Below are 20121 nucleotides of genomic sequence, written 5' to 3'. Positions count from 1 at the left end.
TTTTGGAAACTTTATCTGTGCGTGACTTTGTAATGTCCACAGCAAGGTTATCCCAGTTTTCTTAGGTGTATCCGGGAAATGATTTTATGATAATTTAATCTCTTTTTCTTAGTTCCTTTTTTTCCATTCTCCGCTTTTTGTATGACTGGGTTTCGCTGTACCTTCATACTTCTTGGTGAAGAACCAAAGTCCTTACAGTTTGCTTTAAACTCTATCCAGCATCATGTAAAGATTTGATTCTGACGCTATCAATTAATGTTAATTCTCACTGTTTTAAAATTTTAATGACAGCACCAAACTCTATTAGCTGTACTGGATGATACTTTTAAAACTAAATATTCTCCTTCTGACCTTCATGTATCTGCAGGAAAAACTCAAAACGTAACAATCTTAAATTTTTGCCAGTGTTGACTGGTGCAGAAACCAAAAGTAAAAGTAATTTTACTGTTTCATATCCACATCTTGAGCAACTTTTCAAAACTATGCTTTGTTTAATTACACAGGACTAAGCGTGACTCAATGGCTAGTGTGCCCTTTACCACCCTAATCCCAAATTTACTCTCCGAAATTTAGGGCCGTGGATGAGATATAAGAGAGACGGTCAAATCCAACTCTTCTTTCTGACAAGAATATCCCATAAATTGAAGGAGGGTGGTTTTCACTAGCTGACTTTTCTGTAGTCTATTACTTGAGAGCTGTTTGCATTAGTCATTCCCATTTTTCGAGTAGCTGTGAGCGATATTTAGCAAACAAAAATTTAGTCGTGTATAACCAACTATGTGCTTCTTTTCTCTTAAAATTAGATACAATAAATAACAAAACAGAAGAAATAGTGCTGTAAAATGCACACATCACTATACTTATTTATATTAGATAATCAAATCAAATGCAATTTGCTATTGCAAAATATGCCTAAAGAGACTAGCGTAACAATTAACAAAACGTAACTCGTTTCATACTTCTGAGATCATGCTAAATTTAATCGCATTGTTGCCATACCGACTACAGTTCAGTTTTATATATATGTAAAAACGGCTGGTATTAGTAGATAAAGCTCTATTTAGAGGAGCGAACAACATTTCGACCATCTTCGGTCATTGTCAGGTTCACAAAAAAAAAAAGAGGTAACTTACCGATAGCTGATCACATGTTTGAAGGGGATTGTGTAACTGAGTGTAGGAATGTAGAGGGCGTGCTTAGATGTTTGATTATATTTATTAATATAGGTATAAAGGTGTTCCTTTGTATTGGTTTATTTTGGGTTTGAGTTGTTGTATAAGTAAGACTTCTTTAATTTTGCGTTTGTTTATGTTTGCTTCTCTATTTAGTATTTGGGTGTTTTCTATGGTTATATTCTGTTTATTTGATTTGCAGTGTTCAAAAACGTGTGAAGGTAACTTTTTGTGTTTTGTGAATCTGGTTTCCATGTTCGGTCCTATACACTGAGCTTTCTCTATCCATACCGGCCGTTTTTACATATATATTTTTCTCTAAAAGTGGGTTTTCTCGTCATCACAGATTAAGGTTCAGTTTTGTTTCTTTTGGACATTGTAAAAACTATAAAAGTACTCTCTGCTCTAGCCGTCACTAATCCTAAACTGATATACTAAACGGAAGGCAGCAACACCCACTATCGATACTTAGATTGCTCTAACTGAAAATCGTTTCAGACTCTCTCTTGGAATGCATACACGGTTCCAAAGTACGGAGTGCGATCTTAAGCAACGAGTCACGAATCATGGATCTTTAGATACATAAATCATCAGGCTGTTTACTAGGCCACGCCTGATCCTATAACACACAGAATCAGAGTAAATTTAGAGTAATAAGGATAAGGTGTTGATAAAAAAAGAAACACATTTTATTTGCATTTATTAAAGGTTACCGTGAAAAATTCCGTATTTATCAAAGTCTAAAAAGAAAGTATAACAAGATATTTATCTTAGAATAATGTAAAATTTGAGGACATCAAGGTTAGATTTCCACTGGCTCTAATAATTTTGTGAAAATTAAACAAAAATGACTTTGCTCTTTTTTATTTAAGTTGACCCAAATTCTGTTATCCTGCCTGTTTTTTAAACGATGAAGTCCAATCCCCATCAATAAACAAATATATTATTGTGATATTTACAACTAAAGTAAATGAAACTTATCTTTAAGTTTATCTCTAAGTTTAAACAGCGTCTATATAAAAAAAATAATTCATTCCTTAACAAGTTTACAAAATTAAAAATAAATCATTAAACTGATTTACTAACATTTTGACACATATTACTACGCGTTTCGATCTGTTCTTTCTCTTGGAATTTGTAATTATTAATTCCCTGATCTTTCTTTCACATTTACTTCTAAAATTTCAAAACTTTTATCTGCCAATCAAATAATAATTAACTTGGATATCTAATTTTTCTGCACCAATATTCTCTTAGATAAAATTTTCTAAGTAATTTTTACCTTTTCTTCCCAATAACCGCCCCGCTCCTTTTAAGTCACTTACACAAGTTCTACATAGTTTTTTTACTAAGGTCTTAAAATCTTCTTTTCTATGCATTATAACAAAATACCATTACAGACACGTGTACAGATTGATACCTTTACTCCAGTTATTTAAAAAAAAGCTGCTTATTTTTCTTTCATTTAAAACAGTTATCCTTTGTACTAGTTATACCTGTTTACACGACGGAATTACTCTTAATACATATAAACCTTTAAAAGAAAATATCTAGTTATTAACTAATATTACAATCTTAAAAACAAATTCAAACTTCGTAACAAAACCTTCACGGTCCTTAAATTCCCTCTCATTATATGTCTGTCTTTTGTGGCCTTCAAAGTTAACAACTTTCAAAACTAATATAATCAATATTCCTTTATTTAAGGGCTTACACAAAACTAAATACCACTGAAAATTTATAGTCTGTTAACACTTAGGGGTATCCTGTAGAACTGGACTTTACTTAATAAAAACTAATCGATCAGCAGCTAGGTAACACGAAGAATTTACAAGTTACAACGTATTAGTCGACAGCTTTAAAATGATTACAACTGAATTTACAATTAGAAAAATATTCAAGTATCGAAAAATCATTCAACTAATCTGAAGGTTCTTCAGGCAGTCCTACCGATAAAGCTGTTTCATTTGATATACTGACAAGACAATCAACCAGTATTTCTTGTACCCTAAATTCTGACCAATATATAAGCAACCCCGGACTAAGGCATGGGCTTACTGGGCTGAAGCCCAGGGCCCCACTCTAATTAGAAGGCCTCAAGCTATGACTAAATGTATTGCATATAGAAGTTCTGTCTCGAAAAGGCCTCTAAGTTAAAGCCTAGGGCCAATAAAATTCTTAATCCGGCCTTGTTTATAAATATTTCATTTTTAAACGTGTTTATCTTTCTGCTCATTTCATAACTAAATTCACGTTTTAGTTTTATGCTCAAGCTTACTCAGTGTTTTATGTATGCATATTTGAATTTTTTTTCTAAGCATTACAATCTCAAATGTCATTTGTAATGTATTACATTTGTACCAAGATATCTCGTTACACCTTTTCTGATTTCACTAGTAAAGGAATATTGTATTCCGAATCATACGACTGTCGCCTTTGTTTTTATTATTAGACTTCATTCTGTCTTTCTTTATGAAATTATCTCTAGCATAGAACTAATAATATACACTTAGGTAACAATATGCAAGCATGAATCACACCAAAGGTTACTTTGCATTTTATCACTCAAAATGATAATTTCTATAATACTGTCACGATTGCTCAGAAGTAAAATCTTGTGTTCATATTCTTTGTTTCTCAATTGTATAAAATACAGGTTGTAGCAAAACCCAATAGTCAATGAGTTCTATGCTCTGCTGTTTTGGATACGAACAAATATTTGTGTAATTCTTTAAGACAGTCAATAGTACATGCCCTCCAGTGGCACAGCGGCATGTCTGTGGACTTACACCGCTAAAAACCGGGTTTTGATACTCTTGGTGGGCAGAGTACCGATAGCCTATTGTGTAGTTTTGTACTTAATTCAACAATAACAATAGTATATACTGAGAACAGAACGTAACTACTGTATACCCTGTTGCTGACAATAAAAAGCAAAAAAAATGCCTAGATGTTAAGTTTTGATTCGGCTGGTAAATACTTTTATTACTATGCTACACTATAGATCTTTCATTTCATTTGGAAAATACGCGAACAATAATAATTCGAGATACTTAGTTATTAAGGAAGGGTTTTCCGTGTACTTGCCCTTAGGGTTTTTTGTGTCACTGGTTTCATTCCACTTTTATGTGGTCGTCCTTGAAAGAGGTCGGACAATTCTTTTTCCGTTTCAAACGGGTAAGCTATGTACTTTAATCATTTTCTTTTTCTACATATTTATGTTTTTCGTGATGTTTTTTATCAACAGACTCTCGATTCCTGTTGTTATTGGTTTTATAAAACGCTATATGATTTGATACCAAAAATGCCTTGCGTAAAATTTAAATATTGTTATTATTTCATTGTTTATGTATGTGCTTTAGAGCAAAGCCACCCTGGGCTATTTGCTGCGCCCTCCGCGGGTATGTATATGTGTATTTATTTATAGCAAGGCCCTATCGGGATATCTGTGTCCACCGAGAGGAATCCAACTCTTGATGTTAGCGTTGTAAACCCTGAGACTTACCACTGTCCCAGCGGTGTACTCTACCGAGAGAAACTGTTGTTTGTTTGTTATTTGATATTCGCGCAAAGCTACACCAGGGATATCTGCTCTAGCCGTCCCTAATTTAGTAGTGTAAGACTAGAGGAAAGGCATCACCACCCACCGTTAACTCTTGAGCTAATCTTTTACCAATGAGTAGTGGGACTGACCATCACATTCTAACGCCCCACAGTTGAAAGAGCGAGCACGTTTTATGCGACGGGGATTCGAACCCGCGACCCTCAGATTACGAGACGAGTGCCTTAACCACCTGACCATGCCAGGCGCAAGAAACTGAGCTACGGATTTTTAGCGTCGAAAGTCAGTAAACTTCCCACTAACGAACCGGAGGACATCTCATTGTGTTATTATAGATAATTAAACTGTGTTCGATATTTTTTATTTATTGTATTTTGGCAATATATCACCTAGTGTTGCCTGTCTTATTGTAGTAGTCGATCAGAAATGTATCTAGATACTGAAGTTTTACTAACAATTTGTTAATGTATTTAGATACCCCCGCTAATACAGCGGTATGTCTCCGGATTTACGATGCTAAAATCAGGGGTTCGATTTACCTCGGTGGGCTGAGCAGATCTCACTTTGTGGTTTTGCTATAAGAAAACACACACACATGTATCTAGATACTGAAGTTTTACCAACAATTTGTTTGTTACAGAGTTTGAATCTTGTCTGTAATTTATTATCTACGTTACAAAGACTGGGAAGAGAAATAGAATGAAAATGTTAATATATGTCTTTCTATTTTGTCATCGTTAATTTTTCACTTTGTTAATAAGTTACTTTACATCTACAGCAACGTTTTTGATTAAAAAAATGAAGACAACATGTGGTACTCAATACTTATCTTCCTTTATTGAATAATTACTTTTTTAGCAAATATACTTTATTAAAAATTCTGATTTCTTTCTGTACAAAAGATGTGTAATGTTTATTAAATTTTCCAAATTTCGTGAATATACGTAAATCGTATCGTATAGGACGATGTATCGATACAAACATTTCACGACATTACAGTTGTATCACTGTATCGCTGCATATTTCGTTTCAACCCACGTACACGACGGGTTGTTATATTGAGAAATACGATTATGAAAAACCTGGAACTGTTACGAATGAGTCTAACCTTACTACAGAGCAATTTTTATTATATACAAAAGATAATAAAACAATTGGTTTATTGGGGAGGGTGCGTGTTTTAAAAGTAATGTATTTATTTGAACAGAGCTTGTAATCTGCACCAGAGATCCAGGGCAAGAACTCGAAAATAATCTCAGGACATGTTTTTTACAAGTTGTTTGCATGCCACTAAATTAAATAGTTTTTCATAAGCGCCCCACAGCGGCAATTATTAGGACTTGTATATACTTTTGATGGACAGAGCACAGGTAACCCTTAGTGTAGCTTTACGCTTGTCGAAAAGAAAACAATATTTTCCTAAAAGTTGACAATACTGTCAATTTAAATATTTCGTTCTTTTAAATATGAAAAAATACACACATCTTGAAAATGTTCGTTTTCCCAACAATTTCCTCTTTGGACTTCTTCATATTACACCACGCGTTTTGTTTGTTTATGTTTTTCTTTTTGTTAAACACAGAGCTTCACAATGTGCTATTTTTGCTTGGCACACCGTAGTTGTCGGAATCTGATATTTAGCGTTATAAGCCCTCAAATTTATGATTGAGCAACTAGGGGTGGTTGTGTCCAGATAAAACATATTTGAAGTTTTTGTAAATATTTATGTAATATTTGCTCAGAAGTGTAATACAAACACGAATTAATAAAAAATGAATAAAACCAATAATGAATGGGTAGTGTGTTGTTCATAAATGTAGAAAAATGGGTTTTAGCAAGGAGTAGAAGATAAACTTAATTACTAAGGTTTAAACTGCTCGTCTTTATAAGAGTTGAAATTATGAACATAGAACGATGCGTGATACAAATTAACGATTTTTCTTTGGTGACTTCTTTCAGAGAAAAGCCACATTAGATTATTTACTTCGTCCACCACGAGGAATTTGTTTGTTTCTTTTTTGAATTTCGCACAAAGCTACACAAAACCTATTTACGCTAGCCGTTCCTAGACTAAAGGGAAGGCAGCTAGTCATCACCATCCACCGCCAACTTTTAAGCTACTTTTTTTTTTATCAACGAATAGTGGGATTGGCCGTCACATTATAACGCCCCCACGGCTAAAAGGGCGAGCATGTTTGGTGCGACGGGGATTCGAATCCAAGACCCTTGGATTACGACTCGAACCACTTAACCCATCTGGCCGTGCAGGGCCACCACGAGGAATAGAACCCTGTATTGTAAATCCATAAAATTACTACTGTCTCATCGGGGATATAAATGTAAATAAAGGCCAGAATATTAAAGCTTTTAAGCATATCTTAATTACAAGATTGTGCACCTTTCAAAAGCGCTCGGGTTGTAGAGTTTCTTAATACAAAATGTAGTGGTTCTTAATACAGTTTTCCTGAAGATTTTGAGGTTGCGTAATATTTATATTCACTGAGAATAAATGCATTTAAAACGTTTACAAAAAACGACTTTGCTTTAGTTCTCTTCATTCTTTGGAACTTTTGATAAAACTTACAGTCGAAAATAAATAATAATACGCAAGCCTCAATGTCTTATCCTTTCATTTGATAAACTTTTTCTGTACCTTACACTTTGAAGGTACACGTTTGATTTCTGACATTTTCCTCGTGCGGATTAGCAGTATTCCTGATGTAAGTGATTCCACGATTTTAATTATCAATTCAGAAAAAGATGTTATCATATTGTGGATGCATTTTTACAAGATATTTTACAAATATTTACTATTGTAAAAACATATTTATGACGATGGAATTTTAAATGCCAAAAAACAAACTGTATAGAATTGCAGAAGGTCTGTAAATTATTTTAGTATGTCATACATTAATTGTTACTTGAAATTTACTATTTACTACTTTTTCGTGCAGTTATAGAAAAAAAAAAGAAGAATTTCTCCTTTATTATGTCGCAGCTGCATATGTAGCATTTTCACATGTACATTGCTGTTTGTTGTTGTATATGCGCGCTACTGTTTCTCAGTGGTCGCTAAGCGACGACGTAAACGTTAATAACAATTTTACCTGAACGTGTAACACGACTTCCTGGCGACAAATATCTGTTTTTATGAGAAATAGAGACAAAGTCGACTGTCATTTTAAACTCGGTTAATTCGTACTTAAAATCCTTTTATTTCATTTATTTCTCTCTAGAAACAAAAAGTCTAGGAAGAAATTAAGAATTTACTCGTTAAGATAAATTATCGATATAAAAAATCGTTCAGCAAACGAAACATACACTTTAACTGAAAGGTCATGTATAGCACAATATTATTCTCTTTCTTCTGTATTTTATTTCATGAATTATGCAGTAACTTTAACATTTATTTATATATATTTTTTAAATTGTATGATTGTGTGTCGAGCTTAATGGACGTCATCCGTATAGAGTATATACTGATAATGTAATATTTTTATAATTAATATATGAGTGGAAGAAAACAAAGATAATTAATTGTACGATTCTCAAATATTTTATTTATTATGTTTATGTTTCGCCGCTAAAGGGGTAATCGTGCCTAATGAGGCCCTTTCTGTACAAATCGTGATTGTAATACAAATAATATTTGTGAAAAGTACAACTGCCTTCATTTTCCTAATACTATATTTTACTAAGATAGGATAAAACGGAATTTTACACAAATGATGCTAGTCTATTCGAAATTCTTAGAGAAAATTTAAAAGTAAGTTGTTAGACTGTTAAACGCATACGTCACATAGATAATTAGGAATTAACTGATTGTTGTTTCGCATATATTTTAACACTACCCTAGCCTGACCAATTTGGGGTTCGACAAATGTCAACGTTTCAGCATTGGTCCTGAAAAGATGAACAACTAAATCACTTTTATGTACTACTTAAGCTTAATGGTGAATGTTCTGTGAATAGTTACCCATTCTGAAGACTCGGCATAATCAGGTGGTTAAGATACTCGACTCGCAATCTGAGGGTCGCAGGTTCGTTTCCTCGTCGCACCAAACATTCTCACCATTTCAGCCGTGGAGGCGATATAATGTGACGGTCAATCCCACTATTTGTTTATGAAAGAGGAACCCAAGAGTGGAAGGTGGGTGGTGATGACTAGCTGCCTTCCTTCTAGCTGCTAAATTGGTGACGGCTAGCGCAAATAGCCCTCGTGTAGCTTTTTGCAAAATTCAAAAAAGAAACAAACCTATTCTAAATTTGAGAAGAAATTAGCTATTATAATAATAGAACTACCACTGAATTATTTTATTTCATTTCTCAAGTCCGTCATTTTTAAAACAAACCCTGTTAAAATAACCTGCTATGTAATATAGTATTTAAATAGAAATACACAAATAAACTTATTTTAACGGGTTTCTAGCTTTTACAGATTTTAAAAAATTACGAAACATTGAAGTCATATTTTATAAAGATACAAGTAAAAATTGTATTTACGCCTCAAGTAATTTTTATTGCTTCATCTGCAAATTGTATCTTTTAAAAAACAAAAGTTCAAAACTTTGAACACTTCTGTAAACATTTCTGGATTATTTTTACAAATACGTTTGTCAATGTCAGTATTTATGTAAGCATATGTATTTTATAAAATTTGTAATAAATATATTAAATATATACATTTAAATGTATATAAGAGCAGAAGTAACTGATCGGATAGACTCTTAAATAGGGTCAGAACATCTTAGCCTCTTAGGGTAAAAAAATTTCCTTACTGTATTAACACTGAATAAGAAATATTGATATTATGAACAAAATATGACGGTCTATTTGTTTATTTTTTGTAACTTCGCTTCCTTTTTTCATTTCTTTATCTCTAATATATCAATATATATGATGAAAAAGTGTAAATAGTAACACATAAAAAGTTGAATTACTGCATACAATAAGTGTTACTTTGCTCCTTCCACCTAATAATAAAAAAGACTCGAAGATTAATTTACTCTAATTCCGCTTGAAAGAATTTCAAGTGCTACAGGTATAGAGGATTCCTTCTTGTTTTCCTTTCTATTACGTGTATATTCGTACACCAGCAATACTAAACGCAGTGCGCGAGTGTACCTGATTATTTATCATAATATCTACCACTTTACCCTCAAAGTAAAGTTATTTTAGTCAAGATTAGAATCAATTAACTCATGAAACCTTGGACGTAGCTTCAATTGACGTTGCATCAATCGCAATAATTTGACCGCCTGAGTCTAAAATTGTAATTAGATCCTAAATCGGTCAACAGATAGCGGGAGTATGAGCTAAAAGTTTGTACTCGAAAAAACGAAATAAAAATTCAGAACTATTCTATGAGCCGCCATGCCGTGGCTATAAAAGTCTGTTTATTTTTTTAGCAAGGCCACATTGAGTTATCTACTAATATCCATCGCAGAGAATCAAACTTGGGATTACAGAGTCGTTAAGTCTGTAAACCTATTGGTGTCCCACCAGGGGATAAAAGGCGTGTTGTACTTATTGGTATACACTATTTATAATTGTGAAGAGAAACCCTAAGCAGACGTAAATTAAAATGAAAAATTACCATCACACTTAGTTTTGTTGATTAAGTCAACTATAGATGTGTGTACTCATGCATAGCTATAAACATATGGTTATGACCCATTAACAAATTATTTAAGATTAGTAAATTTTGGCTGTAAGACAAACGTGTTATATTGAGATTAAATCGTACTACGTGATCATGATTAATGTGTTTGATAACCAATTCTATAAGGTTTTGATACCTGGAACTTCATTTCTAAAAGACATTTGATGAAATAACACAGTATTAGAATGAAGTAAAACTCATCTTGTGCGTCATCTGTCAACCATATATTTTTCAATTCATTCGTGATATTCAGTATTTAAGTCATGTATGACATCATAGTTTCTATAATGAAACAAATAAAGTATCTAATTCGTGCACAGAACTATACATGTATGTAAAAAAATATTTTTTTTATCTGTCTTTTAATGATTTTTCTGGCTTTGTGTGTAAAGCATTTCGGTGCTGTAAATCAATATGGTATATTTGAAGAGTACAGATGTGACCATGGTTCTGTTAGGTTATTCAGCTCACGATCTCTTAACCACATTTGCTACAGATAGAAGACGTTGTTGAATGTTACAAGAAATAATAGGTACTTTTATGTAGCACGTGTCAAATTGGCCAATAAGCTCCATGTATCATTCTTTAGATACCTAGAGGCCATATCTCCCTTGCCTGTTCAATTAATTGATTAAATTTTCGACAGGTTTTGTATGGTATTTTTTAGATGAATTGATTCTAAAACCTATCTTTAAATTATTACATAATGTACATGGTTTATATTTTCCCTTACAGTCTGATATGTAAATACAATGTCGGATCACGTTTCTTTTGAGTTCTTTCACCTTTATTTATCTTGTGTATGCAGTTTTTATACTTAATTGCATTTTTCTTCGTTATTGTATGCTCCATACCGACACACACCGCTAGCAACCGGATTTCGATACTTGTGGTGGGCAGAACACAGATATCACATTGTATAGCTTTGTGTTTAATTAGGTTCGACATGACCAGGTGATTAGGACACTCACCTCGTAGTGCGAGTGTCATGGATTCAAATCTTTGTCACACCAAACATACTCGCCCTTTCAGCCGTGAGGGCGTTATAATGTTACAGTCAATCCCACTATTCGTTGGTAAAAGAGTAGCCCAAGAGTTGGCGGGAATGGTGATAACTAGCTGCCTTCCCTCCAGTCTTACATTGCTAAATTAGGGACAGCTAGCGCAGATAGCCCTCTTGTAATTTTGTGTAAAATTCAAAAACAAACAAACAAACGTTGTTGTCTGATTTCAGTAATACGCAGCAAACAGCTATTTTTCTGTAAATCTGTGTTTCAGAATCTTTGCACTAAACTACACAAAATCGCCTCTGATTTTGAAATAATAAATTAAGGGTGATACAGATAGCCGACAAAATCCACCGCGAACTCTAAGGTTAATCTTGTTTGACTGAATAGTGAGATTCAAGTGTTTCTCTTATAACGCATTTTCGGCCCCCAAAGCACGAAACATGTTTTATTGCAAAGGGCCTCAAATCTTAGACTCTTCGATTCACAGTTCTAATGCGTTATTTTCTTTGAGATCATAACACTACCCCTTAGATACATTCTTAAGTATTTTGAATAAAATATGAAACATCTGATACTCCCTTCTTTAAGTCAGCGCTGCAAAATTGTAATGAATAAATATACGCGTATTTCAGTACTCCAAGCCTATTTTTTGTTTATTTCTCATGACCTTACGGCAGTTCTGGTACGTAGTTAATGGATTTTATTCCAAGCCTTTGTGTTGTCTATATAGTGTAATAATATTGAGTGTGCATTAAAATAGTAAGTAGCATTTAACGTAATGAAACTGAAAGCCTGTATAAGATGGCAGAATATACTTAGTCGATGGTATGAGTTAACAACGCCTACTATAACTGAACAGTGTTGTAATGATCAGATTTCTCTTGATGACTTCGATAATAGTAAAACCCAGGTAAGTAGTAGTTTGTCTGTCTTCGATTTGCTTCTTTGTACAGTGATTCATGCATATCGGTAAAATTATGTTTATTCCGACTTCATTATGAAACTTATAGATTCATTATTTTCAAGGTCAATGGTCCGTTTGTATCTGTAAAACTATAAATATTAGAATACTAAAACGTTCTGGTTGCAGTTGATATGTTAACTTCTTTAAAGATATGTAAAGTGATGTGGTTCCTGATACATATAAATATCATTCCAACTAGTCCTACAATAACTTTTCTACACGATTGTTTGCTTTGTTACTTTGCTATACGAATTTGGTTTTTTGCTTTTTTTTTGCTTTTTTTTTTTTAGATTTCACACTTGATTGCATATTCGCAACATAAATAACGCTTCATTTGGCCTTGAAATACCACTAAGTACATATTATCTAAACAACTGTTTACATTATCTTGGTTGTTGCAACATCACATCGTGCAATGTACAGTAGTTGAGTAACATAAAAGTACAAACTAACAAATTCCCATTTCTATAAGTAAAACACTCGTATATAACTATATATAAGAGTTGAGAACGTGAAAAATACATCTTTATGTACTTACGCGACAAGGTTTTGGTGATCGAATATTAATCAACGGCATTGATCTATATGGTCACCTAAGTTTTATTAATCGGTTAGTAATTTTTTCTTATATATAGTAATTAAAATGAATTGTATCATGCATTTTTGGCTGCTAATCTGCTGCGGTCTCCAGGAAAGTCTTAAGAGGGACTACGTGTAGTTGCAGTGGCCAAGATCTGATCCTTCGTCTTCGGCTAGATAGGCTAATGTATTAGCTATTCATCCGAATCCTCCTCATTAGAACTCGAATCACTTTAGTAGCCACAAGAATGATATCCGGGTTTTGCTAAATTCTGTTATAGGTTTGACTGAGAGTTTTATCATACGACGAAAGTTTTTGTATCTTTCATGATGTCATGTGTGGTCCATACCTCATTATATTGCCATTATTCAATTTTACGGTCTCTTTCTCTTTCATAATGGGATTCTGCAGATGAATCTGTATCACATGATCTCGTATGCCTATCATATTCCTTAATTTTACCTTTTGTTTTGCTTCTCCAATGCACTGGAATCCTCATTCTCAAGGGACGTTATAATGTTTCCTCCTCTCCATTGGGTCTTTTTATTAGGTGTTTTGGTGTGTAGTGACTGCGATGAAATACCGTTCAGTCCTTACTTATGCTCGCATATCCTTTGTTTATATTCAAAGATATTTTTGACATATGGTGATATAGTCTATTTGTAATTTTGTTCCTATTTTTTGGTGTTTATTGTTTTCAGTGTTCAGGTTGTCGAAGAGGACTGTAGTACTGTACTCTTATTTCCTCCCATTATCACCTTGTGATGTTCTGTTCTCGTTCATCCTGAAGACTAGGCAGCCGATGGTCTTTGTAATCACACTGTTGGGATGGTTGGATTTACAGTCGAAGTATTTACCCGCATTTGTGGTGTATCAGTTGTGAGCCGTGGTGGTCATCAGATTTGTATGACTAGAGTTTATTATCTTTTTCTATTCTTATTGTAAACTGTATCACCGAGTGTAGTCTGTTCAGTTGGTTCATGAATTCTGGAACTGTATTTTAGGTGTGTGAACTTATGGTCGATTGATAACGCACCATCTTTTCTACCACAAAAATGCCCGCGTTCGAGCCCCAGCCCTTGCCACATGTTTTCATTTTCAGGAATTATCTAAAAGCAGCAGCAGTTTAGCATTCTAAATGTATATTATAAAGTAATAAGTATGTTCTAAAAAACAAAAAGTAATCAGTTTGTAGTTAGTCATAGCTTTGGTTGTTTTATAGACTACTATTCACGGCAATAACCTGTATCAACAATTATAAGATAGTCCTATGTGTCTCACGTACAACATATTTTCCGATCATTTTCCATGTCTTATATTCATTGTAATACTATATTTACATTATTATTACGTTTGATCTTGTTCACAGTAGACTTCCTTTCCTTTCTATACGGCCTGGCATGACCAGGTGGTTAAGTTACTCGACTCTTTATCCAAGGGTCGCGGGTTCGAATATATGTAATAAAATACAAAACATAATGTTGTTTGCCAAGCATATAGATGGTAAAAAATCGTATAATAGTTTTACATCGTTCTACAACTAAGTATATAACCTAAGGTACTGTAATTATAGTCTTGGGCAATGTCAGCATAATATTCGCTCAAGCTCTACTATTACAGATATAAATCCGCCAACCCAGCAAATATGTTCACGATGAAGTTTTCCCTCCAGTCCTTTGAATCCAGCATGGACTAATTTCCTGTTTCTGAAAGCTCTTTCTTTATTATCGTACATCAATGGGTGACTGTTTTATTCCAGCTTCCCCCTGGTGGATCTCCAAAAACATGCCAGACGGAAATAGCAACTACGTGACATGTTTTAATTAATTCTACACAGACAAGTTCAATTCAACCCCTGCAGGTTTATATTAACTATTTCTGTCAACCCGTGAAGTATTTTAAAAAATATATTTAAATTGCATTTGAGTGTGACGATTGCGAGCTTCAGAGATTAAAAAAAATTAAAAATATAAAACATTTGAGAGAATTCATAACGTTTTTATGAATGCAGGTGTAGTTGGTTCGCTTTAAATTTCGCACAAAGCCACTCGCGGGCTATCTGTGCTAGCCGTCCCTAATTTAGGGAGTGTAAGACTAGAGGGAAGACAGCTGGTCATCACCACCCACCGCCAACTCTTAGGCTACTATTTTACAAACGAATAGTGGGATTGACCGTCACATTATAACGCCCCCACGGCTGAAAGGGCGAGCATGTTCGGTGCGACGGGGATTCGAGCCCGCAACCCTCAGAGTACGAGTCACGTACCTTAATTACCTGGCCATGCCGGGCCTATAGCTAATAGAATGAAAACAATAGTGTTGATAAACTTGCACGGATCAATGTAAGTTTGAAAGTCATGACTGAATTACCAACCTGTCAAGATAGAACTTCAACTTTCTTGAACTAAATACGAACAATATAAAAAAAAAACAATTTATTTGTTTTGTAATTAAGCGCGAAACCACACAATGAACTACTTTGTTTTGCCCACCACGGGTATCGAAACTCCGTTTTTAGGGATAGAAGTTTGGAGACATCGCTGTGCCACTGGGGTATAAGAGAAGACATCACTACACAGTTTACAAAATAGCGTTTTTATTATAAGTAGCATTTTTGCATTGAAACCACAAAACTAGTGTTGGTAATTACTATTTCTTCTTTATGGAATAATTCAAATAGTTGTATTTTAAGAAATAACTTAATAATACAGTGTATTGGGTAACGCTTCTAAAGTCGAGGTCCCATTTACTAACGTGATTAAGTTTCATCTAGTTTACAAGTTGTATCAGATCAAAAAATAATAACGTTCAAACCACCTTGTGTTTCGCCATATTTTTTCTTTGCGAAATTACGTTTTAAACATGTAGTTTTTATATGTTTAAGATAATTAACCTTGTATTAAACCAAATTATTCACAATAAACCAATATATTAACAGACTAATAAAACCTTGGAATTGTCTTCATACTAGAAGCTGTTTATATTGTTAAAAGCTATTCTGATAAAAAACCCATCTAACTTATTTAAATGGATTTACTTTTTATTAACTCTGATACTCCTGTAGTTATTCCCACTCAAGTGCGTAATACTAATTATTGTTTGTTTGTTTTTGAATTTCGTGTATAGCTACACGAGGGCTATCTGCGGTAGCTATCCCTAATTTAGCAGTGTAAAACTATAGGGAAGGCAGCTAGTCATCACCACCCACCGCCAACTCTTGGGCCACTCTTTTACCAACGAATAGTGCGATTGATCGTAACATTATAACGCCTGAAAGTGCGAGCATCTTTGGTGTGACGGGGATTCGAACTCGCGACCTTATTCATCTGGTCATCCCGGGCTGTACTAATTAACAGTACTCATTTTACGTCACCTAATGACTTTTTAGGTGAGCTCAAGTAAAATCAATAAACATAAGTATAAACGTAAAATATAAAAAGCAATTCAACTTTCCCCATCGATTTTTATAAATGGTTTGATATTAACAATGGAGTTTCTTGAACCCTGACATACCACTACTTAACAAATGTTTAATTTTTATTAGATGTCAACTGTTTTCTATAAAAATTAATATGCCATTTTAAAATGTTCGCTAAAGGTAACCAAAAAACATTGATTAAGTAATGGTTAAACTCATCAATTTAGTTTTGAAGCTGGACAGGATCACGAGGAGACACGTTTCATTTCCCTTATAGAGCTAAGTAGAAAAACGTAGTTTGTTTGTTTTTGAAATATTAGTATTGAGTGTGGCTGTTTTATTTTTTTAAACCATGTATCGTACGCACTTAAGATTGTATTAAATACGTTTAGGAATATAATTCTTTTTAGGTAATAGCTGATCGACTTGGTTTTCTATTGACCTGTTTTGGTGGCAAGTTTATTATGAAATAAAACCATTCAATTGAACAAAAGAATATGTGATAAAAATATAGCATTCATTACGTCTTGTTGTAATGCAATTTAAGAAATCATCAGTTGGGCCCCTTTATTCTAGAAGACGAACTAAAGCTGGTGAACAATGATGCTCCGACGTTCAATCAGTTTAGGAGGTTTATGTTAGCGATTCTACAGATCCTGGGTTCGAGACGTGATACCGCTGAGTACGTGCCGCATTTTCAACTAGGGGTGCATTATAGAGTTGACAATAAATCCAGTTATTCGGTTCAAAAGACTTGACAAAACCCTTATAAAGGGGAGTACTTCTGGCTAACCGACTCTTCTCTGGTGTTGGGGAATCTTTACTTGTTTTAAAGTTTCGTGCAAAGCTACATAAAGGGCTAGTTTTGCATAATCGTCGCCAATTTTGAAACTAATAGACCACAGGGAAAGCAGTTTGTCAACAGCACCCACTGCGAACTCCTGTCTGATCGGATGGTGGGTTATTCCGTCGCGATTATAACACACCCAAGTTTTCATAGCACGCGAGGGTAAAACTTAATAACTGAAAACTTTTTGAAGTATTTTGAATAGTTTGATCAATCTTAAAAGGAAATTCGATTAAGAATAGATTGTTGTCAACTTGTGAGCCTATTATAAAGGATTATCAATTATTGAGTGAGCGAGTTTGTGAATTAATTGGCTCAGACTGCCATCAATGAGATGACTGAGTTCTATTTTTTTTACTTTACATTTCACAATAATCCACCCATTGAATCTATGATAGAATAGATTAGAACATTATGTCTACTTTTATTATACATGTTGGTTATCAGAGTTCGCCAAATTCATAAAGAGTGCTTAAAAATGCAAGAAGAGCAAAGACAAATTTAACGATACACTTACAAAATAATAATAAAAACATGATACGCGTAGCCGGCCTGAAAATGCAATAAATTTCCCAATTAAATTGTAATACAAATGTTAATTGATATTGAGAGAAATATCCGTCTCTGAGTGGGACAACAGTAAGTTTATGGACTTACAATACTATAATTCGAGGCTCGATTACCCATAGTAGACGGAAAGCAGATAGCCTATTGTGTAGCTTTGGGCTAAAACCACAAAGACTTGACAAAATCCAGTCAGAATATTAAACAAATTGTGTAAATGTTGTAGAAGGCTGGTTACAATAATCTTATTTCATAACTTTAATAAATATGGTTTAACTGTTACAATAATGTGTAACTTTTTACTTCTGAATTTATATGTATATGAAATTAATTTTGAAAAATTGTTATAGGAGATCAGACTCTAACAATGTATGTGTGTATATATATATCAGGAAATAAGACGAATAATGATAAATTTATTACGTTAGAAAGATTGGTTTAGAATTGAGCACAAAGCTACACATTCTCTGCGGTGGGTGGTCATGACTAACGGTCTTCCCTCTAGTCTTTCACTGCTAGCGCAGATTGTCCTCGTGTAACTTCGTTCTAAAGTCATAACAAACAATCAAACATTTGTTTGGATGTAATGATTTAAATTTAAATATTCAGATAAATAACTGTATTAATCTCAAAGAAATCAAGTAGATTGTATGTATAATGAAATTTATTATCACTTTTTGTTTTAATCTGAAACTGTAAGGTTATTGAAGGTTTGGTTTTTGGTTTGTTTTGAATTTCGCGTAAAGCTACACAAGGGCTATCTGCGCTAGCCGTCCCTAATTTAGCAGTGTAAGACTAGAGAAAAGGCAGCTAATCATCACCATCCACCGCCAACTTTTGGACTACTCTTTTACCAACGAATAGTAGGATTGACGTCACATTATAAAGCCCCCACGGTTGAAAAGGGAAGCATGTTTGGTGTGACGAGGATTCGAACCCGCGACCCTCAGATGATTATTGAAGGGGTCGATTGTTTTAAATATTTAAGAGCTTATGTTGATAAGAAATTATATAAAAATTACATTCTGTTATTATCGTAAACAATATGTTGATCTTGGTTTATTCGTTTTAAACCCCACTATAGGCTGTTTGCACTTCGTCCATAGTGGAGAATTATGGGCTGTTTGCACTTCGTCCATAATGGAGAATCGAACCTGAATTTTAGAGTTGTCAGCCCGTAAAACCTACCGTTGATCCACTTAAATCCTACTTAATGTTTTACTGTGTAACTCGTTGATTTATGTTTATTGCAAATAATTTATAATACTTATATAAAGTAATACTTAGATCGACTTTTGTAACGGTAAAAGTTATATAGATATATTTTAAAACCATTAATATACGTACAAAACCATGTTACTAAATGCATGCTGCAAAGAAAGGTTCAGTTATTGTAAACATATAAAGAAGTGCTTTTTTATTGAAAGAATTTTTTTAAAATTGGAAACTAAGTCTGAGTTGAATCTGAAAATAAAGGTTTTTATCAGTATTTATTTCTTTTTTTAACTTGTACACGTTTAGAACTTATGAAAAGAGAGAACCCAGTAATGAAAGGAAATTTTGTTATAATTTATTTAGAAAAGTATATGAATGAGTATGCTATATGATCATTTTAAAAATATTGGAAACAGAAAAATGTAAAAGAAAGAAATTAATGGATGATTATTGAGATATTAATTTGACTAAGAAATCAAATACACGAAGCTTGATTGATTGTTTGGAACTAAGCGCAAAGTTACACAATGGGCTATCTGTGCTCTGCCTCCACGGGTATCGAAACCCAGTGTGAGTCTGCAGACACACCACTGTGGCACTAGGGAGCTACACTAAATTATACCCCAGACACTATATTCATTAAATTACGTTACTAAAATGATTGGTAACTGTTATTAACGGAAAAATAAATTTAAAACAAATTATTAACTTGGCTGTTTCATCATCATAATTTTGAATAATCTCTTTAAAAGACCAAAAAAAAATGTAATTCATATCGGTGTATTATTTCTCTACATTAAACTTAATATAAAGTAATTTAAAATACTTTATCTGTGTAAAATTTGTTTATTTAAGACTTAATTAATTAACAGTTATATACATAGTTTTCTCTTTCGTTGAACATGTAAATGTTTAATTTTGTCTCTTTTAATAATATTTTAATAATATAGTATTTATAAATCACATTATATTTATACTTACACTAATATTTGTAAACCTTTGTCTATATTTATAGAATGTGTTTCGAATGAGGGAATAAATTTGTAGTTGAAAATTCAATATGCTGTGAATATAAAACTTTCCCTCTAGGATTCCAGCTAATTTTGCATGGAGCTCTTAAAATATTC

At 33.4% G+C, this 20121-nt stretch overlaps 1 protein-coding gene and 1 long non-coding RNA gene across 4 annotated transcripts in view; both read left to right on the top strand.

The window, feature by feature from the left end:
- The window catches only part of LOC143234053 (follistatin-related protein 5-like), a 130440-nt gene that overhangs the window by 11856 nt on the left and 98463 nt on the right, over positions 1-20121 (top strand). The gene's annotated exons all lie outside the window — the stretch shown is intronic.
- Positions 12850-19268, top strand: LOC143234058 (uncharacterized). Its single transcript, XR_013018489.1, has 2 exons — positions 12850-12980; positions 18864-19268. It is a non-coding gene; the product is annotated as an uncharacterized LOC143234058 (long non-coding RNA).

The sequence above is a fragment of the Tachypleus tridentatus genome, chromosome 12 (assembly GCF_004210375.1).
Source record: "Tachypleus tridentatus isolate NWPU-2018 chromosome 12, ASM421037v1, whole genome shotgun sequence".
Lineage (NCBI taxonomy): Eukaryota > Metazoa > Arthropoda > Merostomata > Xiphosura > Limulidae > Tachypleus > Tachypleus tridentatus.
Note: the sequence above shows the minus strand (reverse complement) of the source record. Positions and strands in the feature narration are given on the sequence as shown.